General features: G+C 51.2%; 1 long non-coding RNA gene across 1 annotated transcript; it reads right to left on the reverse strand.

Annotated features, from left to right (window-relative positions):
* Positions 1–6,244: 6,244 nt before the first annotated feature.
* On the reverse strand, positions 6,245–8,902 carry LOC309871669. The gene is made up of 2 exons (XR_014315426.1): positions 8,616–8,902; positions 6,245–6,353 (listed from the first exon to the last, which is right to left on the reverse strand). It is a non-coding gene; the product is annotated as an uncharacterized lncRNA (long non-coding RNA).
* Between the last annotated feature and the right edge of the window lie 6,288 nt (positions 8,903–15,190).

The following is a 15,190-nucleotide window of genomic DNA, read 5'->3' on the forward strand; positions in this document are numbered from 1 at the left end:
AAGGAAGAATGAATGGGAAGTTCCATGGAGTGAGTGAATAGGATGGGTACATGGAAGGGTGTGGGTAGATTGAAGGGCAGGTAGATAAATGGAGAAATGGAAGCCTGAGTGGGTAGGTCCATACTACAGTCTGGGATGAGAATGTGGGAAATATTGCTTTCTACACCCTGCCCCACCCCAAAACACAAAGCCACCATTTTAGAACTAAAGTAAATCCAAAGAATGACTCAACTAAGGTTGAGTTTTCAAGTGGAAGATATTTAGGAGAAAAAAATATATAAAAAGGAAGAACCTCTGAGCCTCTAAAATTTTCAAGCAAAACCCTGTATATTGGTCATGCTTTCTTGCATCGTTTGTGTTATTTATTGTGGGCCTATCCTCTGGAGTGCCCTGGGTTCAGTCTGGAAATGGAAACAAATTTCAAATGTGGATCTCACTGACCCCAGGTTGCTCAGGATGTGGTCAGAGAGTCAGACATAGGCTCACACATCTTCTGTTGATCTTATTATTGGAAGCAGGGTATACAGACTCCTTTCTTGTGTGACTTGAAGCAATTTGCTTGACTTCTCTGGATTCTGATTCGCTCATCTTGCTTAGAGGGTTGTTGTGAGCCCATGCTGATGAAGGGCGGAGCCAGGTCTGGAGTACAGCAGGTGGCTGGTAAACGAGGAGTGGGTCATGATACCAGCTGACCTTCTCAACTCTTTCTTCTCTTTCTGTCAACTCATTGCAACCACCCACAGTGAGGGACATGAACCTGTGAGGGGCTCAGATTGAGAGATCTAGTACACCTGGGTTCAAAGCCAGTCTCCTCCCCTCCCCAGCTGCCTGGTTCCATGTCAACCCCGTGGCCTCGGACCCCCTTGCTGTTTCTCAGACACAGCTGTCATGCCTGCACCCAGGCTGCAAGAGAGCCTAAGAAAGTGAGTTTTCTGGCATCTACCTTGGGAAGGCATAGGCTCCTAAGGTTGGTGCTGTCTACCCAGCTTTACTCTGAGACACAGAAGGGGGGTCTGGAAGAGCAAATAGAGGGTATCTGCTTCTCACCCCATCTGGAAGAGAAGCTCAACCCTTGCTATTCTAGTATCCCACCTGTTTATGTGTCCAGCAGTTTATACCACATGACTTTACTTATTTTTTCCCTTACTTTCTAATCTATTCTCCCAACACTGATATTGTCCACATCACGAAGGGTGGGTCTTTATCTTGATTCTTGATCATTTCTATTTCCTCAGGGCCTAAAGTCCATCCAGGCACATATTTTATGTTAAATAAATGGTTGGATAAATAAATGGATAGATGATTAGATGGACAGATGGATGGGTGAATGGGTGGATAATGAATGGATGGATAGATGATGGGATGGACGGATGGTGGATGCATAGGTAAATGATGGATAGAGGATTGGGTGGATGGGTGGGTAGAAGGATGATTAGTGGATAGTTGGTTGGGTAGATACTGGATGGATGATGGATGGATGGATGGATGGATGGATGGATGGATGGATAGATGGATGGATAGATGGATGGATGGATGGATGGATGGATGGATGGATAGATGGATGGATGGATGGATGGATGGATGGATGGATAGATGGATGGATGGATAGATGGATAGATGGATGGATGGATGGATAGATGGATGGATGGATAGATGGATGGATAGATGGATGGATGATGGATGGATGGATGGATGGATGGATGGATAGATGGATAGATGGATGGATGGATGGATAGATGAATGGATGGATGGATGGATAGATGGATGGATGGATAGATGGATGGATGGATGGTTGGAGGGCTGGATGGGTGGATGATGGATGGATGAATGGATAGATGGTGAGATGGATGGATGGTGGAAGCATAGGTGAATGATGGATGGATGATTGGGTGGATGGATGGATGGTTGGAGGGTTGGATAGATGACTAGCTGGGCATATCAGAAATAATTTAAGAGCTTAGACAGCACACACACACACACACACACACACACACACACGCACGCCCAAGTCCTGCTCCAAAAATAAAAATAAAAGCCAACACTTAATGAGTATTTACTATATACCAGGCCCCATGTGCAGCCTATGAGGTAGGACATTTCATTGAACTCATGGCCACCCTCTGAGCTAGTAACTAATACTAATTTTTTTTTAAAAAGATTTTTTTTTAAAGATTTTATTTATTTATTTGACAGAGAGAAATCACAAGTAGACGGAGAGGCAGGCAGAGAGAGAGGAGGAAGCAGGCTCCCTGCTGAGCAGAGAGCCCGATGCGGGACTCGATCCCAGGACCCTGAGATCCTGACCCAAGCTGAAGGCAGCGGCTTAACCCACTGAGCCACCCAGGCGCCCCTAAAAAAGATTTTAAAAATTTATTTGAGAGAGAGCACAAGCCAGGAGGAGTGGCAGAGGGAAAGGGAGAAGCAGAGTCCCCACTGAGCAGGGAGTCCCTGGACCCTGAGATCATGACCTGAGCTGAAGGCAGACACTTACCTGACTGAGCCCCCGAGGTGTCCCACTAATCTTTTCTTTTTTTTTAGAGGAGAAACCTGAGGCTCAGAGAGCTAGTCACTGACCCCGGGTGGCACAGCTATGAGGTAGAGGAGCCAAGATTCAAGTCAAGATCTGTTTGATTCCAGAGCCAACCTTGGCCTCACTGGGTCCGCGGGGATCCCCAGGAGTTTGGGGTCCTAGCACTCCACAGGTGATTCTGATAAGCAGCCAGCTGGCAAACCCCTGAGTAGGGCCGAGTTGTGGGAAGGGGGTTGGCTTTGGGGTCAGCTGACTCCTGCACCGTCGGGCAGCCTGCCTCCTCTTCTCTAACACAGAGCGGGAGACAGTGCCTGCCCACCCCCTGGGGTCTCTGGAGGCCGGAAGGAGCTGAGCAGAGTGCCCGCCGGATGGTATATACTGGGGACATGGCCTGCAGATCCTGCTGGTCCTAGCAGCAGCCACTTTGCTAGTGCCGGGACTGGGGACCAGTGGCCCTCCTGCTCCTTCTCCCAGCTCCCCAGGTACAAACATGTTCCCGGCTTCCAGGTGGGGAGCTGGAGACAGGCGACAGAAGACCCCGCAGGGGCAGCCAGGAGGCTTCAGCGTATGAATGCAGAGCAGGGGTGCTGTTGTCTCTCCTGCCCGGAACCCCATCCTGTGCCCATCCTCTCACACACACGTGTGCGCCCAGCCGACCACTACCATGTGCTCAGTTCCAGAAGGAGCCGGGAAACTGGCCGAAGTGTGTGTGGGGGGCAGGCTTTCTACACTGGGAATTATGGACATTTGGAGCTGGATCGGTCTTTGTAGTGGGAGGCTGGCCTGTGCCAGGTAGAAAACTAGCAGCTTCCCTGGTGTCCGCAGCATGCCCTCCATCCCACTTGGAACAACCAAGAATGTTTTCAGACATGGCCTTTGTCCCCCGGCAGAGAACTGGTGGTCTGAGCTTGCTCTGCGCAAGGCACAGGTGCACACACTCTACAGAAGCCACCTCCTCCTGGAGCCCCTTACGCCTCGTGACAGACGCAGAGATGGCCTGGTTAGCCACTTGCCTGAGGTCGTGGAGCTGACATTTCAGCCACGCTGTGGTTTGAACCTGTGATAAGTCTCAGTTGGTTTTTGTGGGTCCCTTGGACCTTTCCGCAGTCACAATCATGTTGTCTGTGACTAGATGTAATCTCATTTCTGCTTTTCCCATTTGGCTGCCGTGACGTGTTCGAGAACAGACTTGCAGGGTATGAATTATAGCTCAAGAAGATTCCGTAATCTGCACAGGATTCTTTCTTTCAGGAAGTTAAATTTGCTCAGTTATTGGCAATTTGGAAAATACAGAATAAAGAGAAAAAATTAAAAAAAATTTGGACTTCCCACAAAGACCCACTTTCTAGCAGCCTTGTCCTCTGAGAAACTCTCTCTCTGCTTTGAAATTTTGTCACCCAGTTGCAATCACACTATATCTACAAATTCCCCAAACTACAAAACCATTTTTTCTCATCTTATTACAAAATCCTCTTGGACACTATTTGTAATTGTTGCCTATTGTGGCCAAGACTCCAGTTTCTCCTCCAATCTCTGCTTCTCCCTCTTCTTTCGTGATAGAAATCTCAAGTTTTAGTTGGGCATGTGGGCACCCGGAAAAAAAAAAACAAACTACATTTCCCAGATGTGTCCATGTGACTAAGTTCTGGCCAATGAGACATAAGTAATTTCCAAGTGTCCTCAGAGAGAGGGTGCCTGCTCTTCTTCCTATCCTCCTGGCTGGCTGGAATGCAGGTGTGATGGCCAGAATCAGAGTGGCAATTTTGGGGCACAGTGGAGAAGTAAGAGAAAAGACACCTGAGTCCGGATGAATTTATAAAAAGACCCTACCAGCCCTGGACAGGCAGCTGCACACTTCTTTTAGATAAGAGAGAAACGGATTTCTGTTTCATTTAAGCCCCTGGCATTTGGGGCTGTTAGCCACTCAAAGATGAACCTAATCCTGAGTATTGTTCTAATATTTTGCTGGAGGAATTGTCTCTAACATTCTTTTAAGAATTATCACCTAATTAGCTCAACTGTTCCCTGGTGATTGGATGATTAGGTAGTTTCGGACTCCCCACTCCTCTGAATAATTCTGTCGTGGACATCTCTGTGCACTAACCACTATTTGTGGTTATTTCTTCAGTATGCAATTCCAGAATAAGGATTTGGTGGGGGCTGGTCAAAGAGCATGAACCGTCTTCATGCCTTTTAATAGCCATCATCCCAGCGGGGGCCACAGAGTCAGAGTAAGAGGCTACACCTCCAGGAGGCTCGGGTTTTGTGGATAAGCTGCCCCAGGGAACCTGTTTTGTCACTGAGGATGCCTCCCATGCATTGTCCTTCTCTTCTAATCACATGTCTCTGGGAGGCATGTCTCCCTGGTGAAATCCAGACCCTCTGCTGGCACCAAGCTGCAAGGGAGGCTGGGAAAGGGAGTCTTGGGCATCTCATTCCAGGAGAGGGGCCACAGGGAAGGAGTGTCCCTGAAGCAGGTATGCAAGGTTGGGGGGGAGCAGCCAGAAAGCAGGGTGAAGCTTAGCTCCCCAAGCAAAGACCCTCCGGGCTGGGGAGGAACACAGAAAGGCTTCCTGCCTCACTTTTTAATTCGTCCTCCACTTCTCCTGAAAGAACAGCAGGCAGGCGTAAAGAGGACAAGGATGTCATTCCCACTGGTGTCACCCTGGCGGTTTTGCCAGCTCTGCCAGGACTGTGCTGGAGCTGGGGACCCACACCCAACAGAGCGCAAGCCCCGTTCTCACGCCGCCGCCCGAGACCAGCAAGTCAGCCTGGATGTCATTATCTGATGCCGGTGTGTCTCCCGGGCCGCATTCTTTGAGAGGAGGACATGTCCGCCTTACCCACTATAGTACTCCCGGCACCCCGGTGGGCCCTAGTGCACGCTAGGTGGTCAATGCATAAATCTTGGATGAATGAGCGAATGGATGAATGATAGCAGTCAGTTCTTAGCCCTAGAAGGAAGCTTAGAATCCTGAAATGAACATTTATTGATGCAGCCAATATTTCCTTAGCACTTACCATGCTCCAGGCCCTGCTTTAGGTGCTTGGGATTCTGTAGGAAAGAAGACAGACTAACTTCCTGCCCTCACAATGGGGGAGATGGACAGTAAATAAGAAACCCCCCAAATATTGATATACTATAATATGATATATGATTATTGATATGATATATGATATGACATATGATAATATGATATAACATATCATGTTTTATCAAGAAGTGCAAAACTGGGTAAGTGACTGAAAGATGCTAATTTAGAAAAAAAATGGTTGCAGACTTCTGCTCTCTGACATTTCATGAGAGACCTGAAATAGGTTAGCAGAGTAAATATCTGTGAGAAGCAGTGGGAACAGGCAGTGCAAAGGCCCTGAGGTAGGACTGAGCTTGGTGTGTGCTCTTTGCAACAAGGCAGCCAGAGAGGCAAGGGTTACACAGGGTTTCCCAACTTTAGCAAATCCACAGAACCCTTAACTGTCGGAAACAGTGGGGTGGGGGTGGGATGAGTTCTTTACTCTTAAGCGTCTCTGGAAAAACATGATGTCAGGGACAGACAGTAAATCTTGACTTGTCCCAGAAAACAATGGGCCCACAAAAACCAGTAAAGTGTCAGGCTGAAAGTAAACGCCAAAGGGCTGGGGCACGGGTAGATCATATGGAATCTGTTAACAAATCTGTGTTTGAAAAAGAACTTCCCAGTTAGAGGCAGAAGCTTCTGGCCAGCATCAAAAAGATGTTTATTGTGGTGCCTCCGTGTAGACATGAAAAATGAAGATTTGCTGTCTAGCTGGAGATGTGGAAAGATGTACCCGTTATGTTAAGCTGAAAAAAAAAATTATATAGAAATATAAATTTATATATATATATATACGTAAATAGATCACAGGGTAGTGTAATATATCGTACAATCCTTTTCATAAATTCACTTCCTCCTTCACTCATTTGGAAAATATCCATTACAGGCCTACGGTATGCCAGTGTCCTGCTACGAGGGGCGTGGAGCGGGGGACTACACAGGCATGACTGTTCCTGTCCCTGGGGGAGAGGGGAGGGCAGATAACAATCAGATCAGTACACAAATACATCATCACAAACTCGGGTCAGTGCTAAAAAGAAAACACACCAGAGCTATAAGAATGTGCCCTGACATCAAGGGATGGAAAAAGCCCATGGGGATATGCTTCAGAATGTCGAAGAGGTCAGAGGATTTCAGGTGACTCGCTCTCCTTATGTTCCCCTTCCTTTTGAGTGTCTGTATATTCTCATATTTTTTTTTTTTTTTTTTTTTGGTAATGTCATGCTTTACACTGGAGTGAATTAAAAAACACAACCAAAGCCCAAATGAATAGAGGGGTTAGAAATCATGTGTCTGAAAATGATTTAACACCAGAAAAGGAAGGAAGGACACACAAGACATCGCCAGCTGTGTTTGCTTCCGGGAAGGGAAGCCAGGGGCTGGGGTGGGGAAGAGCCCTCGCTAGACCTGCTTTGAACATTTCGAATGTGCGTGTACTCACAAAACGACCATAAAATAAGCCAAGATCTTTTGAAATGAAACTTCAAGTCAGGTTTCAGTTTTGTGAAAAGTGTCAAAGCCAGCAACAGTAGGATCTCAATATAAAAACGTTAACTGAGGGGCGCCTGGGTGGCTCAGTGGGTTGGGCCGCTGCCTTCGGCTTGGGTCATGATCTTCGGGGTCCTGGGATCGAGTCCCACGTCGGGCTCCCTGCTCGGCAGGGAGCCTGCTTCCCTCTCTCTCTCTCTGCCTGCCTCTCTGTCTACTGTGATCTCTCTCTGTCAAATAAATAAAATCTTTAAAAAAATAAAAAATAATAAAAACGTTAACTGAGCTGAATCGCCATGAAAATCTTCAAGTGGTTCTCTCAGGGCAACCTTGTTTTTTTTCCCTGTATTCCTTGATTTAACATGAGAAGAATAAAAGAAACAAGAGAAAAGATGACTGTGCTCTGGAAACATGATTTTTGCTTCATCCCTACCACAGCCGTCCAAGGCGTGTACGTTTCTTGTCCCCATTTGACAGATGAGGACACTGAGTCTCAGGGTGAAGCCACGGACGTGGCATCCCCCAGCTGGATCAGAGCTAGGTCTGTCCAACCCCAAAGTCTGTTTTTAAACCAGGATGCGCAGATGCCCTTCAAAATGTCCTTCAAGGAAATTGCATTGCTTTGAAAATCCGAGGGGGAAAACCAAACAAACCAAACAAGAAAGATTACATTTTTTTAACCACTTAACTTAAGCTCTGATGGGGCCCAAGACCAGCTCGGCAAGGGGCAGTGTTTGTACTCAGGTAGGGCGCTCCTTCATCATGCCTGGCTGTACCCCCGTGGCAAGTCCTTGCCCCTAAATCCCAGCTGGGCCACCCCAGCATCTGTCACCCAGAACCGCCCCCTCACACCTCACCAAACCTCCCCCGACCCCTCCATAGAGGAATGCTTCTTGGGACTGAGCAGGGCCAAGAACCATCCCGTGTGGCCATGGGGTCTGGGTGAAGCGAGGGAGACACGAGAGGCCGGCAGCCCCAGGCTCACAGGCCAGGCGGCCACCAAGGACCATCTGCTCTCGGGCCAGCCGAGGCCAGGCTGGGAGGGCCAGAGCCCGGGGCTGTAAGCTGGGCAGGCGGCCACTACAGTGGGGACCGGGAAGGCGTACATTCCCTCCGCCTGCCCGGCAGCAGCCCATGGCCGCCCGCCAGGCCCTGCCTGACGTCAGGGTCTGACCAGGGACATAATGTGCTGGCGTCGGGACAAGGGCTGGCTGCAGGGAGACAGGGCTGCGAGGCGGGGCGGTCCGAGAGAGACAGGCTAGGCGGGGAGAGAAGAGGAGAGAGCAACACAGTGAGAGAGAGAGAGAGACCGAGACAGAGAAGTGAGGAGGAGAAATACAGAAACAGAAGGACACACACACACACACACACACACACACACACACACACACGGCCAGAGACACACAGACACAGAGAGAAGGAGGCAGGAGGAAACAACAGGGGCTGTGGGGTTAGTTGGGAGACTCTGGCCCCAGGCTGGGATGTGGTGACTCCAGCACTGGGAGCCTCTGATTGCTTACCTGGGCCGCGGGAGCCTCACTCCCTTGCAGTGGGGCCGGAGCACCCCTTTGTCCTCAGTGGGGGTGGAGGGGAGTCAATCTGTAGATAGTACTTTGGCAGGGCCCTGCATAGAGTAGGTGCACAATAAGTTGAAGGGACAGTAGTGGTTGGGCCGGGGAGGAGAGAGAAATCGTGGAGGGAGGGGGAGTGACTCTGTGAGCAACAGCCCCAGCTCCACAGCGACCCCCTCCCTGGGCCCGCGCCTGACGCCTCCGTTCCCACCCCTTCCGTGACTCGGGCAGGAGGCCACCAGCACAGACCTTGGCCTGGCCTTGCCTGTCTCGGGGCCCAACCCCCTGTTTATGGGCTCAAGAAGGCCATGATCCCAGGGCCATCACGTCACCAAAGCCAAACAAGGCCAGGCCCTGGTCACTGCAGGCCTTCTAGCCACATCACCCCTTTTCCAGCTTAATTATTAATTGGCCCAGCAGGGCTGAGGGGCTGAACCACTGGCCTCCTGGGTGTGGGCGGTTGTGCCTCTGTGTCCCCCATTAATGCAGGGGCACACACTCGAGAGACCCCAGGGAGAGCTTGCAAAGTGTCCTTTCTCTTGCTCCTGCATTTCTGGGATCTTTCCTTTTCCTCATCCCTCACCCATTAGGGCCCCCATTTATTGAGCATGTACTGTGCGGGGGGGCATGGTCTCCAATTCTCCTGATGGCCCCAAGACAGGAAGCACATCATTATCCCATTTTTCAGATGAGGAAACTGAGTTCAGAGGGCTACAGTCCCTTGCTCAAGGCTACCTGCTAGCAAGTGGCAGAGCCAGGATTCCAGCCCGGCCACCCGCTTAACCAGACAGCAGCTCCCCGTTCCCCAAGCAGCAGCTGGACGCCAGGTTCGGTGCCAGAAGCTGTGCCCATATCACCTCTCAACCCCCAGGGTGGCCCTATGAGGCGGCCAAGGGCAGTCCTGCCCCCCTCCCCCACCCTGCGAGGCATGGGGCTCTATCTGGGGACATCTAGGATTGTCACAATGGGGGGACTGCTACTGACATCTGCTGGGTAGAGACCAGGGATGTTGCTCGATTTCAACAACACAGAATTATCCAGTCCCAAAGGTTGATAGCAGTGAGGTCCCCTACTACAAGGTAAGCCCCATTATGCTCCCCATTTTACAGATGCAGAAACTAAGGCACAGAGAGAAATCACCTCTTGCCCAGGTGGTCATGCACCGCACTCTTTCTCTTCACCGGAAGAGCCCCCTCTGCCTCTCCTGTGACTCCTGTCCTCAGGAGACCCCTGGCTCCAGGCCAGGCCTGTCTGAGTCCTCGCTTGCCTAGTGTAACTGATGCCTCACCGACTTTTTACATCGGAAGGCAGTGTTTGAATCGTCAGTGAAGAAAATAAATTAAGACAAAACGTCCCTGGGAAGGTCAGAATGCCTTTAAATGAATGAGTATTTTATTCTCAGTTGCACTGAGAAACGTTTGAAATTGGCCACACAGGGATTCCTGGAGCAAGTATTTTTTGAGCACCTACCATGGGCCAGGCCCTATCCTTAATAGAGCAGAGACACAGCGGAGAACCAGACACATCCAGCCTCTCCTGGGCCTTTAGGCGCGAACACTCTAGTGAGGGAACGCGACAGTACCTAAGAAGACAATCAGGGCCATTTCAGACAGTGTTGTGACCGTGAGGAGAGGAAAGGATTGTTCTAGAGAGGGTGGTGTCCGAGAGGGCCTTTTTGAGGAGGCAAGACCTGAAGGATGACAAGCCTTGGGAAGAGGCCAGGTGAAAGGTTCTAGGCAGAGGGAACAGCGTGTGAAAAGGCCCTGAGGCAGGAGCTTTTGTGGGCTGTGAGGCCCAGCAGGGCAGCCCTGTGGCTGGAGCCAGAAGAGGCAGGAGGAGAGGAGAAGCAGAGATGAGAGATGTCAGGGCTTTTCAGGGACTCTGAGGGGGCAGGAGCCAGGGGAGGGTTTTGAGCCCAAGGGGCGCAGGATCTGACTTGGGTTCTAATGCTGTGGTCGGCTGAATAGCTCTTCGCAGAGATGTCTGCCTTGGAATCCCCCAAACCTATGAATGTTACTTTCTATGGCAAAAGGAACTTGGCAGCTGTGGCTTACTTCAGGAGCTGGAGATGAGAGGTGGTCCTGGATTACCGGAGTGCACGCTCAGTAGAATCACAGGATCCTTCTAGGAGGGAAGCCGCAGGAGGGTGGTTGGATTACAGACAAGGAGAGGCAGAGAGAAGAGACAGAGAGAAGCAGAGGCCTGAGAGGCCACACTCAGCAGTGGGAGGGAAGGGACCACCAGCCAAGAAGGGCAGGTGACCCCAGAGGCAGACAAGACAACGGAGCAGGATCCCCCTGGAACCAGCCTCCCAGCACCTTGACTATATCCCGACTGTGGACCCCTGAGCAACACAGAGTAAGCGGATACGTCTGTGTAGTTTTCACCCACAACGTCTGTCGTGACTTGTTACAGGAGCCACAGGAAACTAATGCAGATGCTGTGAGTGGGACAGACTGGGGTGGGGGGGGCAGGCAGAAGCGGGGGGGAGGGGGGGGCCGGGATGGGGAGGGGCTCCTGCCCCGGTCCAGGCGGAAAATGAGCAGGGACCCGAGGAAGTGACAGATTCAGCGGGAACGTGTAGCCTTGCTGATGGACTGGAGGCTTAGGGGGCAGGCAGGAGACACCGAGGGTCCCTGGCTTCACTCTGTCGTCCCTGGGCTGCCACCGGGACACAGAGCTGACTGCTGCGTGGTTCCCCCTCTAGGGAAGGACTCAGCTGGGCAAGGCCAGGGCAGACTTGCGGGGTGATGGCGGGAGCAGGCCCAGGACCCCACATCTCACACCATTCAGGCCCCTACCTTGATGTCCTATCCCCGGGACGCCTCCTGACCACCCTGCGGCAGGGAGCCCCTCCTGCTCTCTCGCCCTCCCCCTGCTTCAGTGTGCAGTGTGTGTGCTCTTGTCACCCCGCGTGCTCCATGGTGGTGTTTCTTCGCTGTCGGGCGCCCGCCCTCCCTCGTCAGCCCCACGAGAGGGAGGACTTCCTCCGGTTCCTTCCCCAAGTCCCCAGCACCTAGCCATGGTCTGGCGGGAGCAGTGCTCAGCACAAATATGTGGGATGAATGAACAAACCCCCATTCTCCAATGAGGACACTAAAGAAAGCTAGCGCAAGGGAAGCGACTCTCAGGGTCACACAGCCGCTAGGTGCAGGGTCAGGATTTGAACCCAGAACTCGTTGCAAAGTTTGCACCGAGTAGCCTACCTCCTAATACCAGTGACACTGCCTGCAATCCAGGAATTTCCACTTGTGGGGTCTAGTGCTCTATCCTTGCTGAGGAAGCAAATGTTATCAGTATAGCTCCTCAGAGAACCTACAGGGCGCCAACCTGGCCCCGGGCATTTACTAGATAAGAAAACTGAGGCTCAAAGGGGCTGAGGTCTTCCCTGAGATACACAGCTTGCCACTGGCAGAGCTGGGTTGCAGCCCCCACCAATCCCTCAACTGGGGTCTCCTCTCACATTCCCGGTATGCTCTGGACCCCTGGGAAATAAGGCAGAGCAGGCATAGCCCACACCGCCCATGGTCCCAACCAAGCCCGGAGGAAGCCGGGCAACTCCTCAAGCTGGGAGCTTCTGAGAAATGAGGGCTGCGGGTTAGGATCTGGGGCCCTGCCATCAAACTCCAGCTCCGTCCTTCCTCTGCTGTGTGACCTCAGGAAAGTGGCTTCCCCTCTCTGGCCTAGAGTTCCTCCTGTAACTCCAGCTAAAATTCTGGACAAAGTAGATAAAAACATATCAAGCACATTTTAAAATAAAAAGACACAGCATGTGTTCTAGCTGACATTTTGCATTAGAGTGTAGCGCTAGGACATACAAATGTAGTCACAAGAAAATATAATAAACTTCATTTGAAAAAAAAAACAACAAACAAAAGAGTTTCTTTTTCTCTCGTGTGAATGAAATCCAGATGTAGGCAGTTCAGGGCTGGTTTGGAGACTCCACAAAGCTCTCAGTGTCCCAGACTCCTTCCTGTTCCTGACTCTGCCATCCCTAGGGTGTGGCCCTCCTTCTCATGATCCAAAGTGGAAGCCACAGTGCCAGCCTTCTCGTCTGCCTTCCAGGTGGCAGGAAGGATAGAAGATAGGGAAAGGGTAGGTCGCGGCTAAACCTCTAGAAAATATTCCAGAAACTGTCAAACACGCTCCCTATCATGTGCCATTGGCTAGAACTCAGTTACATGGCCGCATGGCCGCATCTAGCTTCTAGGTAAGCTGGGGAAAGCCGTTTTTATTCTGCATGTCCGTGAACTCAACTAAAGGTCAATCAAACATTCGTAAATAAATGAGATAATTTCACAGAGTGATACATGCCATGAAGGAACACAGCGGGGCAAGGGAGGGAGAACAGAAGCAGGAGAAGGTCTCCCTGAGGTGAGGTGGCTCAGACCTGAGGGACAGGAGGGCCCGGGGGCGAGCATTCCAGGCAGAGGAACAGAAAGTGCGTGCCCTGAGGCAGGAAACCAAAGGAGGCCAATGGGGCCGGAGCTGGAATGAGGATACAGTACAGCCTGGAGCTGGTGGAGGGTGGAGGTCAGAGAGCTGATCTGGGCTGGCTCCTGGGGGGCAGCTGTGAGGCCCAGGATGGAGGCTGGTATTATTTTCTAAGTACAATGGAGAGATACTGAAGGGTCGAGGCTGAGGAAAGAGACCTGATATGTTGTCCCTTTGAAAGGATGCTGAGCTCCCCAGCCTGTGAAATTACCTGGCACCCTCCAGAGACCTTCATTCATTCATTCGTTCACTCATTCATTGGGTGAATGGACTGGAGTAGCGGAAACCGGCCTCCGAGTCCCCACCCTGAGAAGAAGGGCAGACATCAAACAGACAAGCACTTCAACGCAGTTCTCAGATGCCGGTGAGTGCTTTGAGGAGATGAGCGAGACCGCAGGAGGGCCTGCGTTTGGTGGCACAACAGAGGAGGTGATCTTTGAGCTGAAATTAGAACCATAAGGAAGCGTTATCTTGGTGAAGCCTGGAGAAGGGGATGGAACATTCCAGGTAGAAGGAACCGTGGGGGCAAAGTCCCGAAGGGGCAGGAAGAGAATTGTGTGTTCGAGAAACTCACCAGTCTGGGGCCGGGCAGAGGGAGGTGGGCAGGAGAGGTCAGCGGCGGTCAGATCTCAGAAAGCCCGGAGGATGGCTCCGGGCTTCCATGTTCTGGGCAGGATGATTTATTAAGAGCTCTGACCCTAAATCCCTGGGAAGGGCCTGTGGTCGGATCCAAGACAAGCAGGGACCTTGGTCTCCTTGGAGGGTGTTTACGGGCTCCCTGATGACACACACTGCTGCCTTCCTGTGGCTTGCGAGTCACCGAGCACTATATGCTGGTCTGTTTCCTTGCTCTCAGCATGGAGAGGGCTTCTGACTCAGCCTCCTGCCACGGCAACCCCTCCCATGACCCCCGAGGCCACCGTCCCATCCCTCACACCTCCCTGCTAAGGCTCCACAGACCAGCATGACCCTGGCACCCAGAAGAGCCTCTGCATCGCCAGTCAAACCTGCCCATTTCACAGAGGGAGAAACTGAGGCCCCCAAAGCAAGAGGCCCTAACGTGTCATTCCGAGGTTGGATTAGAGCCACAGCCTGGTCCCGGGTCTCCTGAAACGTCACCCTAAACCTTCACACTGTTTAATTTAAAAAGAAGAAAAAGGTGGAGGAGGAAAAGAGGCAAAGTAGAAGGGAGGGAGGAACAGAAGGAAGAAGGGAGAAAGAACTGGAACAAGTAATCTGTACTTTTTTTAAAAGATTTTATTTATTTATTTGACAGAGAGAGAGAGATCACAAGTAGGCAAAGAGGCAGGCAGAGAGAGAAGGGGAAACAGGCTCCCCGCTGAACAGAGAGCCCGATGCGGGGCTTGATCCCAGGACCCTGGGATCATAACCTGAGCCAAAGGCAGAGGCTTAACCCACTGAGCCACCCAGGTGCCCCAACAAGTAATCCTTAAACAAGTAATCTTTAAATTGAACTTTATGTGAGCGCTTCCCAGGGAAGGGAGAGGAATTAGCACACACTCCCTAGTTGCCAGGCACTCTACCTGTCAGTGGACGCCTCACAGCTACACAGTAAGTAGGATGCATATGATCACTTCCTCTAAATGGTTTAGAAAACAGAGAGGCTATGCAACCCAACTACCGTCCCACAGCAGTTATCTGGAAGGGAAGAGATTTGAACCTAGGTCTGGCTGCGGTTCCTAGTCCCTAGCACTGTCCAGTTGCCAGAGCTGCCTCTCCTCTGTTTCCCTCCTCACAGGGCTGCAGTCTCCTCTTATAAGGCTAAACAGCAGAGATTTTTTTTTTTCCTGGCTGTCCACAGCCTGCAGATATGTTTCCTTTGGCCCGCATGGCATTTTAATAAAATTTGAGCCAATGTTCACAAATCAAAGGATTTTTACATAAAAACCCAGATTTCTACCACCCTAAAATACTGGAAGATTTGACTGTGCTGGGCGCACATTCAACAGGGGGTGGGAGTGTTTGAAAGGGATGTTCCAGTTTTCCACACTCCCCACCTCTCCCTACCG

Source organism: Mustela nivalis (assembly GCF_964662115.1).
Source record: "Mustela nivalis genome assembly, chromosome: 8".
In the NCBI taxonomy this organism is placed as follows: Eukaryota; Metazoa; Chordata; class Mammalia; order Carnivora; family Mustelidae; genus Mustela; species Mustela nivalis.